This window comes from Gobio gobio, assembly GCF_949357685.1.
Source record: "Gobio gobio genome assembly, chromosome: 5".
NCBI classification, from domain to species: domain Eukaryota; kingdom Metazoa; phylum Chordata; class Actinopteri; order Cypriniformes; family Gobionidae; genus Gobio; species Gobio gobio.
The window spans coordinates 60,230,587-60,248,955 of record NC_137101.1 but is presented as its reverse complement, the minus strand read 5'-3'; positions in this window follow the sequence as shown (position 1 = coordinate 60,248,955).

Sequence of the window (18,369 nt, the reverse complement as noted above, 5' to 3'; positions counted from 1 at the left end):
AAGAGGTCACACTGATGAGAAGCATTTTACATGTACTCAGTGTAAAAAAGTTTCACAAAAGAATATACAACAGTGTTCATATGTGCCTATGGAGACACTTTTTTCAAACGGATTTTGAGCCTATTTCATTACCCATTCTTTTAGATATTGTATGTAAGCTTAAGCCGACAGTCTCCCCTCAAGATATTGTTCCTACAACGCTATTTAAGAAAGTCATTGAGTCGATTGGTCCATTTGTATTAACAATAATTATTTAGAGTCTACTGTCCGGAATTGTTCCAACTTATTGTAAACATGCTATAGTACATCCCTTGTTGAAGAAATCAAACCTAGATAAGAGTGTGCTGTGCTATTACAGACCTATTTCAATTTTAAGGCTTTACTTGTGACTGTACCTATTCTGTCCCTTGTACAGAACTGTGGTCAACTTTTGTGGTATTAAAATGTGCTTTATAAATAAATCGAACATAAAGAGTTTAAAAAAACAAATTTATTTGATTCATGTGGTTTAGTATATATTTACTGAAGAGACTCAATCACTTTTATATGATGAACAAATTCGAATTTAGTCTCTTATTCATGTACTGTATAAACATTGATCAGCGAACATTAACAGAAGCTCAACCATTTTTGATATCAACACACAAGAATGAACCTCATTGTTTCTTGCTGAAGCTCAAATGTGCTGCGTAACACAAGAATGAACCTCATTGGTTCTTGCTGAAGCTCAAATGTGCTGCGTAACCCGAGAATGAACCTCATTGGTTCTTGCTGAAGCTCAAATGTGCTGCGTAACATGAGAATTAACCTCATTGGTTCTTGTGGAAGCTCAAACCCTGCTGTGTAACATGAGAATGAATGGTAAATGGACTGCATTTATATAGCGCTTTCAACAGACATATGGCCATTCAAAGCGCTTTACATATTGCCTCACATTCACTCATTCATACACAGACGGCGGTGTCAGCCATGCAAGGCGCCATCCAGCTCGTCGGGAGCAGCTGGGGTTAGGTGTCTTGCTCATGGACACCTTGACACTTGGTCAGTTGGAACCGGGGATTAATAAACCAACCTTCCGGTTTGTAGACAACCTACATGAACCACTGAGCCACTGCCGCCGAATGAAGGAACAGAGCTAGTCTAGGACTAAGTGAAGTGAATGCATTCAACTGTCCTAGGTGTGTCTATCCTAGATCCTAGACGCTAGAAACCGGATTCATTTAACCCCTAGAGGACTGCACTTAAAGAAGATTAAAGAAAATAGTCCAATGCTGTGGAACAACAAGCACACCAGGGGTCTCATTTATAACTGTTGCTTACGCACAAATCAGGCCCTGAAAGAGTCGTACACCACTTTCGACGCATAAGTTGTTACTTATGATAACATATGGTGTATGATTTTCCTTCATTTTAATTTCCAAATAATCTCACGGTGAGCGTATGGGTTTACCACTCATTGTCTGATTGGTATGACAAAGTGTAAAGGATTGAATGTGATCGCTGTAAACATATAAATACTACGGTGACACTTCTACATGTAGTATTGCATGATGGATGCGCTGGCATTGCTAGAGGACTGAAGCAGCAGGTGAAGCGGCAGGTCAGATACCTGTCTCTTCTTTTATACACATATCCTTTTCAATGATTCTTTTATTATATCCATAACCTGAATAATCAAGGATAATCAAAATAAATATCTCTTTCTCTGCTTTCATATGTAATCTAGAGATGATTGTAATTCTGTGTGATTTCATACCTTTATATATTTAGTTTGAGGATGATTTTGTAGTATTAAAACTAGTCTCCCCAGATGCTCTGGGGTGACCTCCAGCCATGCATGGCTCCCTCTCGCGATAGTTATGACGGAGTCGTTGTTTGGGTATTGAGTGTTCTCTAGATAAACGGTCATAATCCCCTGACATTAACTAGAGTGTGATGCCCTAGTGCTTGTATGTGTGTATATCTTTACAAGTTCTGTGCAGGTTTGTTGGAGCTATCTGATCGGGGCCTGACCCCCCTCCCGACAGGCAGGCGCCCTTTACGATGTCCGAGGCCAATCTTACCCTTGTGGGATTGATGTTGTGACGAGCATCCTGACTAAACTACGCCATTCCGGCATATCTATACATGTGTGACAAATGTTTAGACTTTTAGGTCTCCGTAGCGAATTAAGGCTTAGGCCATCTGTTATTGTTGATGTAATCAATGTCCTTGTAACCAGTATAACTGGTGGGGAAAAATTCTCTGTGAGTTAGAGTCTGGCTGGCGATTCCACGGGAGACTCTGACACTGGCTTCTGCTGATGAAACTGCAAACTATTCTTCAGTAAATATTTCTTTAATTAATCTAACTCTTGACTCCTGGTCTTCATTCAACATATCTGGTCTCTGGGTCTAAAACTGTGTCCCCAACAGGACTATGCTCATGGCAGACTTAGGAGAGAAAATGTGTTTAGAGACCATGAAGATTTCCTGGCCCACGATGATGACTGGCTAATAAGCCAATTTAGGCTCCCTAGAGCCATGCTCTTGGATCTTTGTGCTGAATTTGGCCCAACATTACAAAGGCCAACTGCACGAAACCGCTCCATCCCGGTACCAACCCAAGTCCTTTCAGTTTTAGGATTTTTGGCAACCAGGAGTTACCAGCGGGAGTTAGCCGATAGGTAAGTTTACAACTATCATGATGCGATTTGTTTCTGCACAAAGCTTCTTGGATTTCACAGCCATCCCTGAGCTCCTTAATGCTGCTGTTTTGAAAGGGATTACTAAAATGTCAAAGCAATACATACAGTTTCCTTACACTGTTTTGGAACAGGCCAATATCAAAAGGCAATTTGCAGCAATTGACTACACTCATATTGCTATAAGGGCTTGTTACGATCTGCGTTTGTCTCTCCTTTGTTTTGTCCCTCTGTAAAGTCCACCCGCTAGTTCAATGACGACATCCAGCAGCTGGTTGAAGGAATTCTGCGTGTATGTCTTTTCTGGCACTTCTGTAAAAATTACTTTAAGATATTAAAATATGAAGATCCAACTTTACTATCTGACTCCATGAATGATTTAATCTGACTCCAATTATATACGTGATTTCCTCAAATTACTTACATTTGCTGATCATATGATTAATTTGTGATTTAATTGAGATCGTTGATTATCTTTGTATCTTCCTAGTTTTCATATTCGTTCATCGAGAGACCCAATATCGCAGAGAGACAGACGCGTCCGGTTCGCGTGCTCACGATCACAAAATGTTTACTTCTGTAATTAGTCAGAGGGTGCAGAGTGAATATTTTACCGTTAAGTGGTTGCACATGCTCACTCAACAAAAATTGTAATTTTAGTAATATTCACGGACTACAACTTGCCAACCCAGTGATAGTCAGGAATCGGAATATCGCGCACGCTGCGCCCCATGCTTCAGTCGTGGCGTCATCGGTGTGATCTATCATAACCCTAGATTTTGCGGTAATAAAGGAGTATACATCGATCCATACTAGAATAATGATTTCAGAACCATACAAGATAAATCAAGATGGAAGTTTATTTTAACCAGGCAAAAATGTCAAATTAAGGAATTAAACATAATCCATCATATACAACTTGATCAGCATATAATAGAAAACCCAATTATAAAATAATATAAGAATAGTTGCATACCTGGCAATAGAGACACACAGCAACAGTGTGGGAAGTTCTGGTTACAGATGCTTCCCTGAGTGGTTTTCCAATTCCCCTTAAATACTCACCCAGAACAAAAGAACAATAAACAACATTCAGCACCCAAATATTTATGAAGCTTTTGGGTTGAACTTTTCTCGTGCCCAAATGGTCACACCTATCTGAAGGGGATGACAGCAAATGTTTATCAAAAGACCTCTATGAGCATCTCCCACACCCGGAGAACAAGCATTGTTTTCTTTATTCGGACCTGTTCTACTGATGAAACCTCGTTACCACTCGCATCAAAAGTATTTATATTGACCATGAAAGAGTCTGCAGTCTGCAGTCAGAATGAGATGGCGCCGCCGTGTTCGGTCGCCGTTCAGGTCGCTCCGCTAAGACTTTGCTTTTATTTATTATTCTACTCTCTTTTACTCTCTATTTTTTCCAACGGATCATCTGCTTTGATCTGTTACGACAGCAAAACACTTCTGGAATTTGGTTACCGCTACACTGACCTGTTTCAGGACACTTTCTCCAATCTTCCATCTGAGATTCGCCGGGACGGCGAGTTGAACAATGGCCACTCGAGTCGACGGCGAAGATTCAAAAAACACCGCGGGAAACGCGCTGGGATCCGCAACAGACTGAGAAAAAGAGCATTCAGTCCTCCTCTCCCGAGCATTTTGCTCGCAAATGTCCAATCCTTGGAGAATAAGATGGACGATCTTAGAGCCAGGATAAGTTTTCAACGGGACATGAGAGACTGCAACATCTATTGTCTGTCCGAAACATGGCTCACGCCAGCGGTCCCGGATACAGCCGTGACGCCGTCCGAGAACTTCTCTGTTTTTCGGATGGACAGAACAGCCGAGACCGGGAAATCTAAAGGCGGTGGAGTGTGTTTCATGATAAACAAGAAATGGTGCGATCCTAGGAACATCTCCATTCTTTCGCGATCCTGCTCGCCTCACTTGGAACATTTAACTATCATTTGCCGGCCTTTCTACCTGCCGAGGGAGTTTTCCTCGGTCATCGCCACTGCCATTTATATTCCACCACAGGCAGACACGGGGCTGGCTTTATCTGCCCTCCATGATGTGACCAGCGGCTTCATAAACAAACACCCCGACGCTGCTTTCATCGTCGCGGGTGATTTTAACAAAGCAAACCTAAAGAAAGTATTGCCAAACTTTCACCAGCATGTCTCCTGTCCCACACGAGGAGCAAACACACTGGATCATTGCTACTCTCCGTTTAAGAACGCCTACAAAGCTCGGTCACAGCCAGCTTTTGGCAAATCGGACCATGCCGCCATTTTCCTCACACCGGAATATAAACAAAGGCTCGTTCAAGAGCCCCCGGTGAGGAGGGAAGTCAAACGCTGGTCATCCCATTCAGAGATCACGCTACAGGCAGCTCTTGATGACGTCGACTGGGACATGTTCCGCGCGAGTTCTGAAGACGTCAGCGAGTTCACAGAAGTGGCGCTCTGCTTTATTAACACACTGACAGAGCAAGCCACACAAACAATAACTATAACGTCCTTCCCTAATCAGAAACCGTGGGTGGACAGTTCAATTCGCACTGCAGTAAACTCGCGCACTACCGCTTACAATGCCGGTCTCCTAACGGGGGATATGAGGGAGTACAAAGCTTCATGTTACGCCCTCCGGCGCGCCGTTAAAGCCGCAAAACTCCGCTATAAAGACAGAGTGGAATCTCATTTCCAACTCAACGACTCCCGGCGGATGTGGCAGGGACTGAGGACCATCTGTGCTTTTGGAACTAAATCCTCTGCAGAGGTGAGAGCTGATCCGTTGCTGGTGAACGAGTTAAACTCTTTCTACGCTCGCTTTGATGGTAATCGCGGCAGCGCGACTCCGGCGAGTGACGCGTCAGAGAGAGTCCCTCAGAGCAGCAACGGTCACGTGATCTCTGTCTCGGAGGACGAGGTTCGGAGGGCACTCAAACGTGTGGATGTCAGGAAAGCTGCTGGGCCGGATGGTATTTCAGGTCGTGTTCTGCGGTCCTGTGCTGATCAGCTCGCAGGGCTCTTTACATCCATATTTAACGAGTCCCTTGCTACATCTGTTGTCCCCACCTCCTTCAAACGATCCTCCATCATCCCTGTACCTAAGATCAGTAAACCCTCTTGCCTAAATGACTATCGTCCAGTGGCTCTCACATCTTTAGTCATGAAGGTCTTTGAGAGACTCATTAAAAACAACATTTGCTCCTCCATTCCTGACACTTTGGACCCTCTTCAGTTTGCCTATCGTCCCAATAGATCGACTGAAGATGCCATTTCTCACGTCCTCCACTCCTGCCTCACTCACATCGACAGCAAAAGTGGGAACTATGTCAGGCTGCTATTTATTGACTATAGCTCAGCCTTTAACACCATAGTTCCCATTAAGCTAACACACAAACTCCTGGATCTAGGCCTGAATTCTTCTCTCTGCCTCTGGATTGAAGATTTCCTCACTGGCAGACCCCAGGCAGTGAGAGTAGGCCAGTTCACCTCCACCTCCATCACCCTGAGTGTTGGAGCTCCACAGGGCTGTGTGCTGAGTCCCCTGCTCTACTCTCTCTACACCCATGACTGTTTGTCCACACACAGCTCCACCTCGATCATCAAGTTTGCTGATGATACTGTTGTCCTGGGTCTCATCTCCAACAACAATGAGACGGCATACTTGGACGAAGTGGAGCAACTGACATCATGGTGCCAGGACAACTGTCTCTCTCTGAATGTTAACAAGACCAAAGAACTGATTGTGGACTTCAGGAAGAGACAGCATCAGTCATACTCCCCTCTCATGATCAGCGGGACACCGGTAGAGAGAGTGAGCAGCTTCAAATACCTGGGTGTGAACATCTCCGAGGATCTGACCTGGACTACACACATCCAGACACAGGTGAAAAAAGCCAGGCAAAGACTGTACCACCTGCGCCAGCTGAGGAAATTCAGGGTTTCACCAGCCATCCTGAAAACTTTCTATCGAGGGGCGATAGAAAGTGTCCTGACTCAGTGCATCACAGCGTGGTACGGGAACAGCACCAGTCACGATTGCAAAGCCCTGCAAAGAGTGGTGCGCTTATCCGAGCGCATCTCAGGCTCAGCTCTCCCGCCTCTGCAGGACATCTACACCAAACGCTGCAGAGGTAGAGCTACCAAAATCATCAGAGACATAAATCACCCTGCAAACTCTCACTTCACCCTGCTGCCATCTGGTAAGCGCTTCCGTAGCCTGATGGCAAAGACTGAAAGACTCAGGAGGAGTTTCTTCCCCCAGGCCATCAGACTCCTGAACTCAGTCACGTGACTTCACTTCACCCCGCACACGCATAAACATCCAGTTTAAACATTAACATTCACATACTGCCATTGCACTGCACTTTACGTTCCTATTGTTACTGTGTAACAACCTGTAATAAACCTGTTTGCACATCATACTCCTGTTTGCACATTATACTCCGATTTGCAATTATACCTATTGCATGCACATCATACTTCTCTATATATAAATATATATATATATTTTATGTTAACCACTTATTTTTAAGTCTACAGTTTATCTCACTTATCATATCCACTTACTTTATATTTTATATTTTTATTTTATTTTTTTTATTTTTATCTTATTTCCTATTTTTATCTTACTTGATTTATTTATAACTCTACTTATGTTAATACTTTTTATTCTAATTTTATTCTATTTCTATTTTAATTTCCCTTGTGTTCTTGTAACTGTTATTTGCACTGTCCATGGAGCGGACCTGTTTACATTTCACTGCCAGTTGTATATTGTGTATATAACTGTGTATGTGACAAATAAAACTCTTGAATCTTGAATCAGTATCTGTGAGATTTGCATGATTGTGTGAGCCCTGAGAAAGAGAGGGTGAAAAGGGTCAGGACTCAGCAGGGAGGGGAGATAAGGCTGAAACAGGTGGGTCCTGTTTTCTCTTGTAGATCTCCTCTTCAGATGAGTGAAGTTTTATTGTCTTATTGCACCTTAGATCTCTTGAGTTCATTCTCAGGTGAAATCCATTCTTACACCTCCTTTGTCTGTCTTGGTGTTTCTCTGGGCATGTGCACACGCTGTTTGTGTCTCCAGGTGGACGCACCTGTTCGGGATTTTGCCTGATGGAAGTGACTTGTATAAAACGCCAAAGAGGAGGAGAAAGGGGAGCGTCTTCAGATCTTGTGGGCTAACCAGCAAACAATTTGCCATTAGTAGTTGTATATGTTGTCTGTTGTCCGTACTGTTTAGACCATTCACCGGATGAAATGTTCGTGGTTGTAACGTCTTTTGTAAGTGAGTAAATAAATCATTGCAGTGATTCAGCCGTTTATTCGTTCTTCTTTATGTTACGAATTCTCTGCTCTCTGAGAGCCAATATCTGTTTGTGAGAGGTCGTAACAGGGCTCCACATGAGAATGAGTTCATTTATGTGAATCGGCAAGTTATTTGTGAAGCCAACATGATTCTGATAAACGTTGTGGCACGATGGCCTGGTTCTACACATGACTTGTTTATTGTAGCGCACAGCAGTGTAGGGAATAGACTTGAGGCAGGTGCCGTGTGCGATGGGTGGCTTCTTGGTAAGTGAAAAACTACATATAATGGTATGTTTTCTGACATTCAAGCCTACTGTACAATTGATCTGTTATACTGTGCCAGGTGACAGTGGTTACCCCCTGAGATGTTGGCTCCTCACCCCATTTCCAAACCCTCAGAGTGCAGAGCAAATGCACTACAATGATGCCCACGCTCGTGCACGCTCAGTAGTTGAGAGAGCCATTGGTGTCCTCAAGTGTAGATGGCTGTTACGTCCAAGGACATATTTGTTTTTGCTTTGTGTTTTTCCCCTTCTCCTATTTTCTCTCTCTATATATATTTCCTGTAAGCAGGAAGAAATTTAACATTCTGTATCTTTTTTCTCTAAGAAATTTTCTAAGAGTCAACAGAATTACAGCACAATTGAGAAGGAGGCATTGGCTTTATTGCTGTCACTCCAACATTTTGAGGTGTACCTGGATGGAAGTCGTAACCCTATTACCGTCTATACCAGTCATTCCCAAACTGTGGTCCGCGGACCACTAGTGGTCCGTGAGGGTACTGCAGGTGGTCCGTGGAAAGGCAAAATAAATAAAAAAATAATAATATTTTTTTACCTTCATTTTACCAGGAAATTCCCATAAAAAAATAAAAAATAAAAAGAATATGTAGGCCTATATTGATATAACATTTGTATTTAATTGTCAAGTTATTGTGCGATTACTAAAATAGGCTAGTGGCGCTCGGCCATGACGTTCAAGTTCAGTGCTGTTATGGATCGGTGGATAGCAACAGGTTCTTTGAAGAGAAAAGAGACAGAGGCAGAAGTTACAAAAAAATTAAGAGATTGACAGTGAGTCGGATGCATCTATGAGCCAGAATAAATAAATTAAATATGTAGCGGCCGTTGTGTGCAGTAAACTTTCTTTTAACAAGCCTGTTGTATATACTGATGTGATGACTAGTTATAGTTTTAGTGCTAGTAAGCCTATTTAGAGGTGCGAAATAATTCAGGTAGGACTGTGTGTAGACATATTTTATTATGTGTGTTATGAGGTGGTCCGCAAAATTTTTTGATTACAAATAGTGGTCCACACACACAAAAAGTTTGAAAACCCCTGGTCTATACTGATCATAACCCCTTAGTGTTTCTTTTGAGAATGTCCAATGCTAACCAACGCCTGATGCGCTGGTCTCTTATTGTGCAAGAATATAACATTGATATCCGACACAAAAAGGGAGTTGACAATGTTGTTGCAGACGCTTTGTCTAGAACTTATGTTCCAGATAATTAAGACGTGTTCAATATTTTGTGTTGTAGTAAACAGCACATTCCAGGGCCCAGTTTATGGCCGGGCCACTCTCTCTCCATAACAGTGGACAAAGGTTTGCTACATTTCGATTGGATCTTGGTAGCCTGACACAAACAAACTGTCCAACGCCATCAGATAAAGATTCTAGGACAACAGCCAGACACCTCTTAGAGGGCAATAAGAAGAACTCTTGTACCAAGCCCAGGAAGGACAAGACATCTCATTGGTCCATATGCAGTTTCTGCCCTTCACCCAAATCCCTAATGTCCTGGTCTATGACTGCCATAAAAATTCCACAGGACCTTAGAGGTAGTGGGTGAAACAAAGACCACATCCAAATCCATTCATAACTATGTTTGGAAACCTTAAGACTGATGTAAACTACACACATCCATTTCATACTTATTCAGAGAAATAAGTATTCTCAGTGACAGCTATTTGTAATATCTTACACAGAATCAGCTGTTAATGAACAAATGAATGAACAGTTCAATCTTTTCCCATCATGTTTGGTTTCTATTTGTTTAGAATATTGCCACGGGTATTCTGATGGTGGTTTGGAAAGTGAGAAATGCATTGGTAAACTTTAAAGACACTTTAAGGGCTTCTAACTGTGTACAGTATGCAAATGAGTTCCACAGGAGAAAGGAAGGTGGGCCACACTGTGTTCCCCCTCTGATGCCAGCAGCCAATCGCAACACTTGAATGGAGAAGCGCAAAATTGCAATCTCCTTTTCGGAAAAGGATAAAGCTACCCTTTCAACAGACACACCTTGTTCTGAGTCTCCCCAGCAAGGATGAGATTGTGACAGAGCAACACGTTCTGAGTCTCCCCAGCAAGGATGAGACTGTAACAGTTCAACAAGTTCTGAGTTTCTCCTGCAAGGATGAGACTGTGACAGAGCAACCAAGTTCTGAGCCTCTGGTTCATCCAGAGAGACAACAAAAGATCCAAGGATCTGAATCTACAGCTTGTGAGGCAGCAAGAGATACGACCACGTTCTGAGCCTCCAGCCTGTGAGGAAAGAGATATTAACAAACACTACGTTCAGAGGTTTAGTCCAGCGAGACGAGATGACTACAGCATGTCCTGAGGCTCCATGCCAGAGAGACAAAAGCAGATTGACCAAGTCCTGAGTGTCTGACCCACAGAGTCAGAAGACACACTGAGACATTTGCAACAAGGTTAATCTCAGGAGAGCAAAACCTTCACTTCGAGGTTCCTTTGTCTGCTTGTTCCAGATTAAGGACCTTCTGCACCTACTTCAGGGCCTCATCTGCATGTTCCAGATTAAGGACCTTCTGCACCTACTTCAGGGCCTCATCTGTGTGTTCCAGATTTTAGGACCCTTTGGTGCTCCAGGAGATCAGCATCCCACAGATCTTCGTGTTAAAGACTGTTGAAACGGATTCCAGCTCCTTTCCCACTGCATTGTCACCCAGCACAACCAGTGGAAGAAGTCACCGCCATCGGACTGCTTACTCGGGGTGGCAGTGGCTCAGTGGTTCATGTAGGTTGTCTACAAACCGGAAGGTTGGTGGTTCGATCCCTGGTTCCACCTGACCAAGTGCCGAGGTGTCCATGAGCAAGACACCTAACCCCAGCTGCTCCCGACGAGCTGGATGGCGCCTTGCATGGCTGACACCGCCGTCGGTGTGTGAATGAGTGTGTGAATGGGTGAATGTGAGGCAAAAATTTAAAGCGCTTTGGATGGCCGTAGGTCTGTTAAAAGCGCTATATAAATGCAGTCCATTTACCATTTACCATTTACTCAACCAAGTGGAACGTAAATATGCCTTAAACCAAACCTCTTTCCAGAAACCTTGGCATTGTTGTATATTCTCAGTATATGATTTTCTAATTTACATTAGAGGTAATTTAACTGATGCTAGTTAATAACAAATAATCTTTCGTTTATTTGTTTCATGCACAATAAGGTTCTTCACCTTAGTTTCAGAGAAACAACAGTTTATCTCTCCATAAGATAACGTAACTCTTCCATAGCCACACTCAACTTAACCCTCTGGAGTCTGAGCTCTTTTGGGGCCCTTCAGAAGTTTTGACATGCTCTGATTATTATTTTTTCAGTTGCTTATAAACATATTAATGACAAAGGTGTAATTACACTGTATTCAGCACAAACTGGGCTACCATAATATGTGAGCAACATGTATGTACATGCTTGTATTTTTGAGAGAAAAATGTTTATGCACGGTTTTTGAAAAAACTAAATGAAGTGAGTGTTTGCTTAGTTAGTTAGTTAGTTAGTTAGTTAGTTAGTTAACTTTATTGTCCCCAAGGGGAAATTCTGCTTGGGCACAGTGCAGAGTTGCTTCATAAAGGTAGACCAGATAACTTAAAGCAATCTATATTATCTGCCACAACAATTTATAACTTATTAAACCATAATTTATGATTTATTACACCAATTTATTAAAACACAACAATTATTGAGATTAAAACCATGTTTTTACTCCAAACTTACTTTATATCACAAGTCAAATGTTATAAATAGCCAAGCCAACATGGTATAAATAACACAGATAAGCCATATATTGTCGCGATTGTCTGTTTATTATCTTCAAACGTGTCTATCTGCATGTTAGAGTGATTTCTGGAAGCTGTTCATGTCAGAGAGAATGTCACATGGTATCTTCTTCATGCGTGCTATATATGGACTACATGTGCACGGAGTGCCCTCCGGCTGCCAGTATGAACTGAAAACACAACAGATTGAAATAACACTTCTCTGTATAGAAATTTGACACAGACATATGAGAATCTATCAATATTTCTCCTCACCTGCACACTTTTGAACTAAAAGCCCGGAGGGATGTTGTTTTGTCGTGAGTCTTCATGAGGAGAATAGAGGAGTTTTTATGAATGACATCAGCTGACGCTCATATTACAATCAAAGGTACCGATGTGGTTTTCATATTCATAACTCCTGACACATTAACAAATTACGGTCACTATATGAGTTTGAGAATAAAACAAGGTCGAAAATGGAAGCTTGAGTCTTAGATCTTTTAAATGATGTGTAGTTTGTCAAGGTAATTACTTACATCTGACAGTAATTTTGAGCTAATTTAAACAAAGAAAGCTTCAGTGCGTCCTCGCGCAGGTTTTTGCGTTTGATATTCACAGATGCTTACAGAGTAAACTTTGCCTACTTACACACAGCGGTGGATCATTTTTTTTTAGAAATGAACAGCTTGTCATGGAGAATTATTCCAGGATCATTAAACGCGTCTCAAAACGATGTAGTTGAAGTAGGAATGCAGCACTTGATGTGTTAGTTTGAGCTGGTGTGTGTGGGCCTCGTCTCCGGAGCCTCAGTATTTGAATCTCAATAGAGCGCGCGCTTCGAGGGCATGGTCGCATTACTGTATAATGAGCCGCTCAGGAACGACTAACATCTCTCTGCTTTCAAACGGATTACATAAACACAGAATATTTATTTTTGATTTGGTTTACAGTGTTTAAAACCTGACATTTCAGCGTTTCTTTAGACATATATCTCGTGTTTGTGAGACAAGTATTCACTAAGCTAGAGGTCATTTTCTGAAGACCTGAATGAACGTCTTTGACAGAGAGGCTGCAGATCGCGCAAGTTTGATTTCTTTATTTTGCAAAAAGCACAACAATTTGTTTTTATTGTGACTATACTAAAAAAAATAGAAACTTAACAGATTATAATGATGTATAACACTTGCCTGAATGATAAAAAACGACAGAGTTATTCGAGTCTCTTTGGCACTGATAAGAAAAAAAGCGAGCCGATCGCTCGAGAGAGTTAATCACAAGTATTTTATGTATCTTATGCATTTTATTCCTTTATCATTCATTGTATTCATTTAGTAGTTGTGTTAGTTATTCTTGTTTATCTTTTGTTAATAAAATCTATTTTATTACAATTGTGAAAGGCTCTACAAGTTAGAAATCTCACTAATCTTTCAGATAAATCAGCTGACCAACTCTCCCCACTTTACATTCAATCTAAAATGACTGAACCACCTCCTGTTCTGAGTGTTCTCATAGAGCCGAGGTAAAAGACCTTGACTAGTGGTGATGTCCCTGCTGAAAAATCCAGCTAAAACCAGCCTAACATGGTCAGGCTGGTTTTAGCTGGTCTCCCAGCCTGGTCATAGCTGGTTTTTCAGGCTGGTTTAAGAGGGGTTTTGAACACTTTTTAGCTGGTCTTAGCTGGTCAGGCTGGTTTTAGCTGGTCTCCCAGCTGGTTTTCGCAGGTCTCCCAGCCTGGTCATAGCTTTTTTTAGCTGGTCTCCCAGCCTGGTCATAGCTGGTTTTAGCTGGTCTCCCAGCCTGGTCATAGCTGGTTTGGGAATTTTTTATTTATTTTAGCTGGTCTTAGCTGGTCGGTGTTGGTCTTAGCTGGTCGGTGTTGGTCTTAGCTGGTCAGTGTTGGTCTTAGCTGGTGAGTGTTGGTCTTAGCTGGTCAGTGTTGGTCTTAGCTGGTCAGTGTTGGTCTTAGCTGGTCAGTGTTGGCAAGATCTAGACTTGTCCTTGAAAAAAACAAGCTACAAAAAGTAAGCATCACTGTTTAATCTAATTGACAGTCGGACTGATTGATTGATTGATAACATGTTGTCTTCTCTGTGTTTCTTGCCACTGGGTGTTGAGACAAATGTAATTAAGTATACTTTAAATAATCTCCAGGAGCACACGCAACCATTCAAACAAACTGTTTTTATTTGATCTTTCAGCCCCTTAGACACATATATATATAATTGTAACAATAGATGTGAACAACAACAGAATTGTAGACAAATTATACATTTTCATGTTTCCTTTCTTTTTTTATGATGTCCTGTATTTTTTGCGATATATAATACCCCACTTGCTTCTCCCTCTTCTCTCTCTCTCCTTTTTCAGGTTCCCTTCGTTTGAGCCAGTCACTGAAGCAGACTTGAAAGAGAAATCATTTAGATTATTAATTTGTCACTTTTAAAACTTAGAAAGGTAAATTATAGTGTCATGTCTTTGTTGCATATTTTCCCTTTTTAGTATTCTGCAGTAATTTAGAAACATGCCTCTGATAGTTGGTCCTTATTTATTGCTAATACAAAGCTAAATAGTTGATGTATAGTAATCTTTTAAATTAATTAAACACATCTGAAGGTTTAATTATGTTCTATATATTTTATTGACCAATAAGTAAGTATAAAAGGATGACTATGAATAAGGACATCAGGGCCGGTTGCATAAACCATTAAGACTAGTCTTACAAGTTAGACATACATTTTTTTCTTTAAGATTGTTCATAATTTTTTTTAATCAGTTACATAAAAACATAGACTGGCCTAATTTGATACGAAAAGTAAGACTGAATGCCACTTGCCTAACTGCTAGTGGCTCATACTAGATCTTAAGACACTGTCTTAACATAATGGCTTAGTTTATGCAACTGGCCCCTGAACATTAACAGTTTTGCAAACAATAAAACTTTTAACTAATGTAAAACCATTTTACAGGATAAGAAAGAATATATAGAAAAAATAGTTTACCTCTCAAAATTTGCAGCTTGGAGGGTGTCAGGGGAGGCTTTGCAGAATATTTATTTGTGGGACACTCCTTTCCTGACACACTTCTGCTTTTTAATGTATTTGTCCCCCACAGTGCCACAGCCATCTCCTTGATGTAGAGAGAATCCTTTGTAGCGGAATTAATTTTCTTCCACACCTCTTCTCTGATCCAAATGTTGTCTCCTATGTGGATCTTAAAATACAGAAAATAAATTAGCTTCAAATGTATGAAAACAAAACCATTCAAAGATCCTTCAGAATACCTCATTTTATGTTCCACAGACAAAACAAACGTATACATGTTTACAATGTCATAGGGGTGAGTAAATGATCATGATGACAATTTTAATTCCTGGGTTCAATATTTGTTTAAGGGTATTTAAGGGTTTCACAAATTAGCTTGAAATTCAAAAGAATGGACAATCTTTGTTGCTGATGGCTGTTGGGAGTTCTTGTGGGACCCCAGAATTACAACATTTCACACCATTATAAATTGTCCTGATATGGTATAAATACTATTATTCCAAAAGACCAGAGGAAGAATATATATAGCAGTTGTTAGCTATAAGTATTGTGCTGTTCCTTTAAGTACTTTGGCTACCACATAATAAATTGTGGTCAATTGCAATTACAATCAAAAATGAGCTTATGTGGGATAGGCATAGTCAGTTTAAAACATCTAAATGTTCTAGATCTTCTCATTATCACCACCTATGTTTTCTTAAATAGAGATCTTGGATTTACTTAAATGGAGGAGTAAATGCTACAATAATTATCATCATGTTCACATACAACGCTTCTGCGCTTACGATTTCTCTCAACATGAGGAAAGAAGAGCCAGGGCCGTGCACAGACATTTTGAGGGGCAGTGGCCCAAACCAAAAAAAAGGCACTATAAGGAGGTTGAGTATCATCAAACCTTTTACAATCATATTGTAAATACAAGTGTTTGACTTTAGTGCTAATTCAATATATGTTGTTGTAATTATGCTTCGAAAAAGTTGATTCTGTCCTGTTTTCATCTCATATTTATTTATTTTTTTAAATGTTGGACATTTATGTAGCAAATGATAATTACAAAAAAATGTTTTTTGAGACAAGGGTCTTGTTACATTTTTTTTTTTTCAAAGTAAATGAAGCAACAATTTTCAGTAATGGAAGATTGAGTAAAAGTATTTAGGGTAAAAGGCACAACTATTTGTTAGGCTACTACTGTAAAGTATTATGGATCTCGTTTAATGCTTTCCGAATCTTTACTTTAAAAAAATGTTTCTGTATTTTTTAAATGTTTTTATACTACCATATTTTAATATTTATTGAATAATACTGAATTATTTTATTTATCAAAATAAACAGAACATTTTGAACAAGTATTAACTTATACATGATTAAAAACTATAATACAACTCATTTTGAACATTTATAGTATATTACCTTTTTAATTGTGTATACTATTAATAAGGTCTTAATAAAATATCAAATATGATGTTTGTTATAGATATTAGTATTAACTCAGACAATTGATGATAATGGGAAATACATTTTACAGGAGTTAAAGAGTGACAAACTTCAGCTAAATATTCTATAATCCACCCGTAATATTCTTGTAATCTACAATCGATTCTCACCGATTAAAATATATAAACGATATGAATTCTTAAATCCTAAGAATTGATTAATCATCCTGTTTTCAGTTGATGAATGATGAGAACTGTGTAGAGCACCTCCCCATTAGGGCTGTAACAATTTGACCAAAAATAAAAATATCTATTAATTGAACATTGTACCTTAATTACAATTAATGAATAAATATTTTTTTCTGCTTTCCTTTTTTGCCCTCATAGTTCACTGATAAGTGAACCTGAAGAGACCTGGATAATGGATAGGGGGCGCTGGCCCAAAAAAGGTTGAGAACCACTGCTATAACGGTTGAGTTTCTAAACTACTTTAGTGATAAATCACGGCAGCGTTGACAATGAGTTTCTGTGCTCCTCACTGTGCACAATCTTCACGTCATGTGCAAGCTACTGAGTGTTCGTGTGTCACAATATATCAGGCATTAGTTCAACATAATACACATCTGATGGTCTAAAATCGTTTCCATGTTCAAACTGGCAGGCCTTAAAACACATACAAATGACAAAGCTTTGTGAGGACGCAGGTGAAAGGGATCTGGCTTCAGTGCGCGCGCATTGTCAGAGACATGACACAACACAGTTCGGCTCTCCGTGTCACAGAAAAAAGCTCATGAGCACTGAACAGAGAAGCTTTCCATATTTTTGTTCTTGAATAGTGCACAATCACTTTAATGTTCAAACTGGCAAGTAGAAAGCCTTTAGACTCCTTTAGACAAACTTCATGAGGACGCAAGTGAAAGTGATCTGGCTTTGGGGCCTGTGTGCGCTGTTTCTGTGTGTGTATCAGCGCATATCAGAACGGCGGTTAATCTCTGTATAAACTGTGTAAAACATGCAGTTACTATAGTGATTCTGACCATCTATAAACAAAGATAACTACTCCTCCAAGATTTTAGCCAGGTATAGAAGATTAGAGATTGGGCGATAATTTAATAAAATAAGATAATTTTAACCTTCAATATTACAGTAATGTAGTACTACCTGTATAGTTTACAGCATTAGTTAAAAGATTTTTTTCCTTAAGGAAATTTGCCATGTACTGTATCTGATATATATCCACAATAATTGATATTGAATCAAATCGAAATCTGAATCAAAAGCTTGTGAATTGAAATAGAATCGTAATGTAAATTTGTGTCAATACTAAGCCCTAAAATTTTAATAAGGGACTAATATTGCATGCATGTATTGAAGATTTTTTTGTGCAAAAAGGCTTGAAATAATGTACCTTTCCATCCTTTATTTCATAAAGGCTCAGAGGTGATTCAAAGGGGTTTTTATTCAGAGGTGGGTTGTTGCCCTCTGAACTATTGGGCAGCTCTGGTCTTCTGTCAGGTGTGCTCTCGACAGGTGTGGAGGTTCCATTTAGAAAAGATGAACCTGCAAACAATGATTGGGGAAAATGTATTATGGCCTTCAAATAAAAGGAAAAGTACTATTCTAGTTCAATATAATACACTCAAAATATAAATCAGCATTTCAACCTGTTTTTTCAACATGAGGTACTATTGAGTAAGCTGTATGCACTTATTTTTGTTAAATCATTTTAACAAAAAAAAAACCTTCAACATAAACTATTTTAAACATTCTACATAACCGATGAGGGCTACACGGTGGGCTATTCTGTGCTGAATTTTTTGAA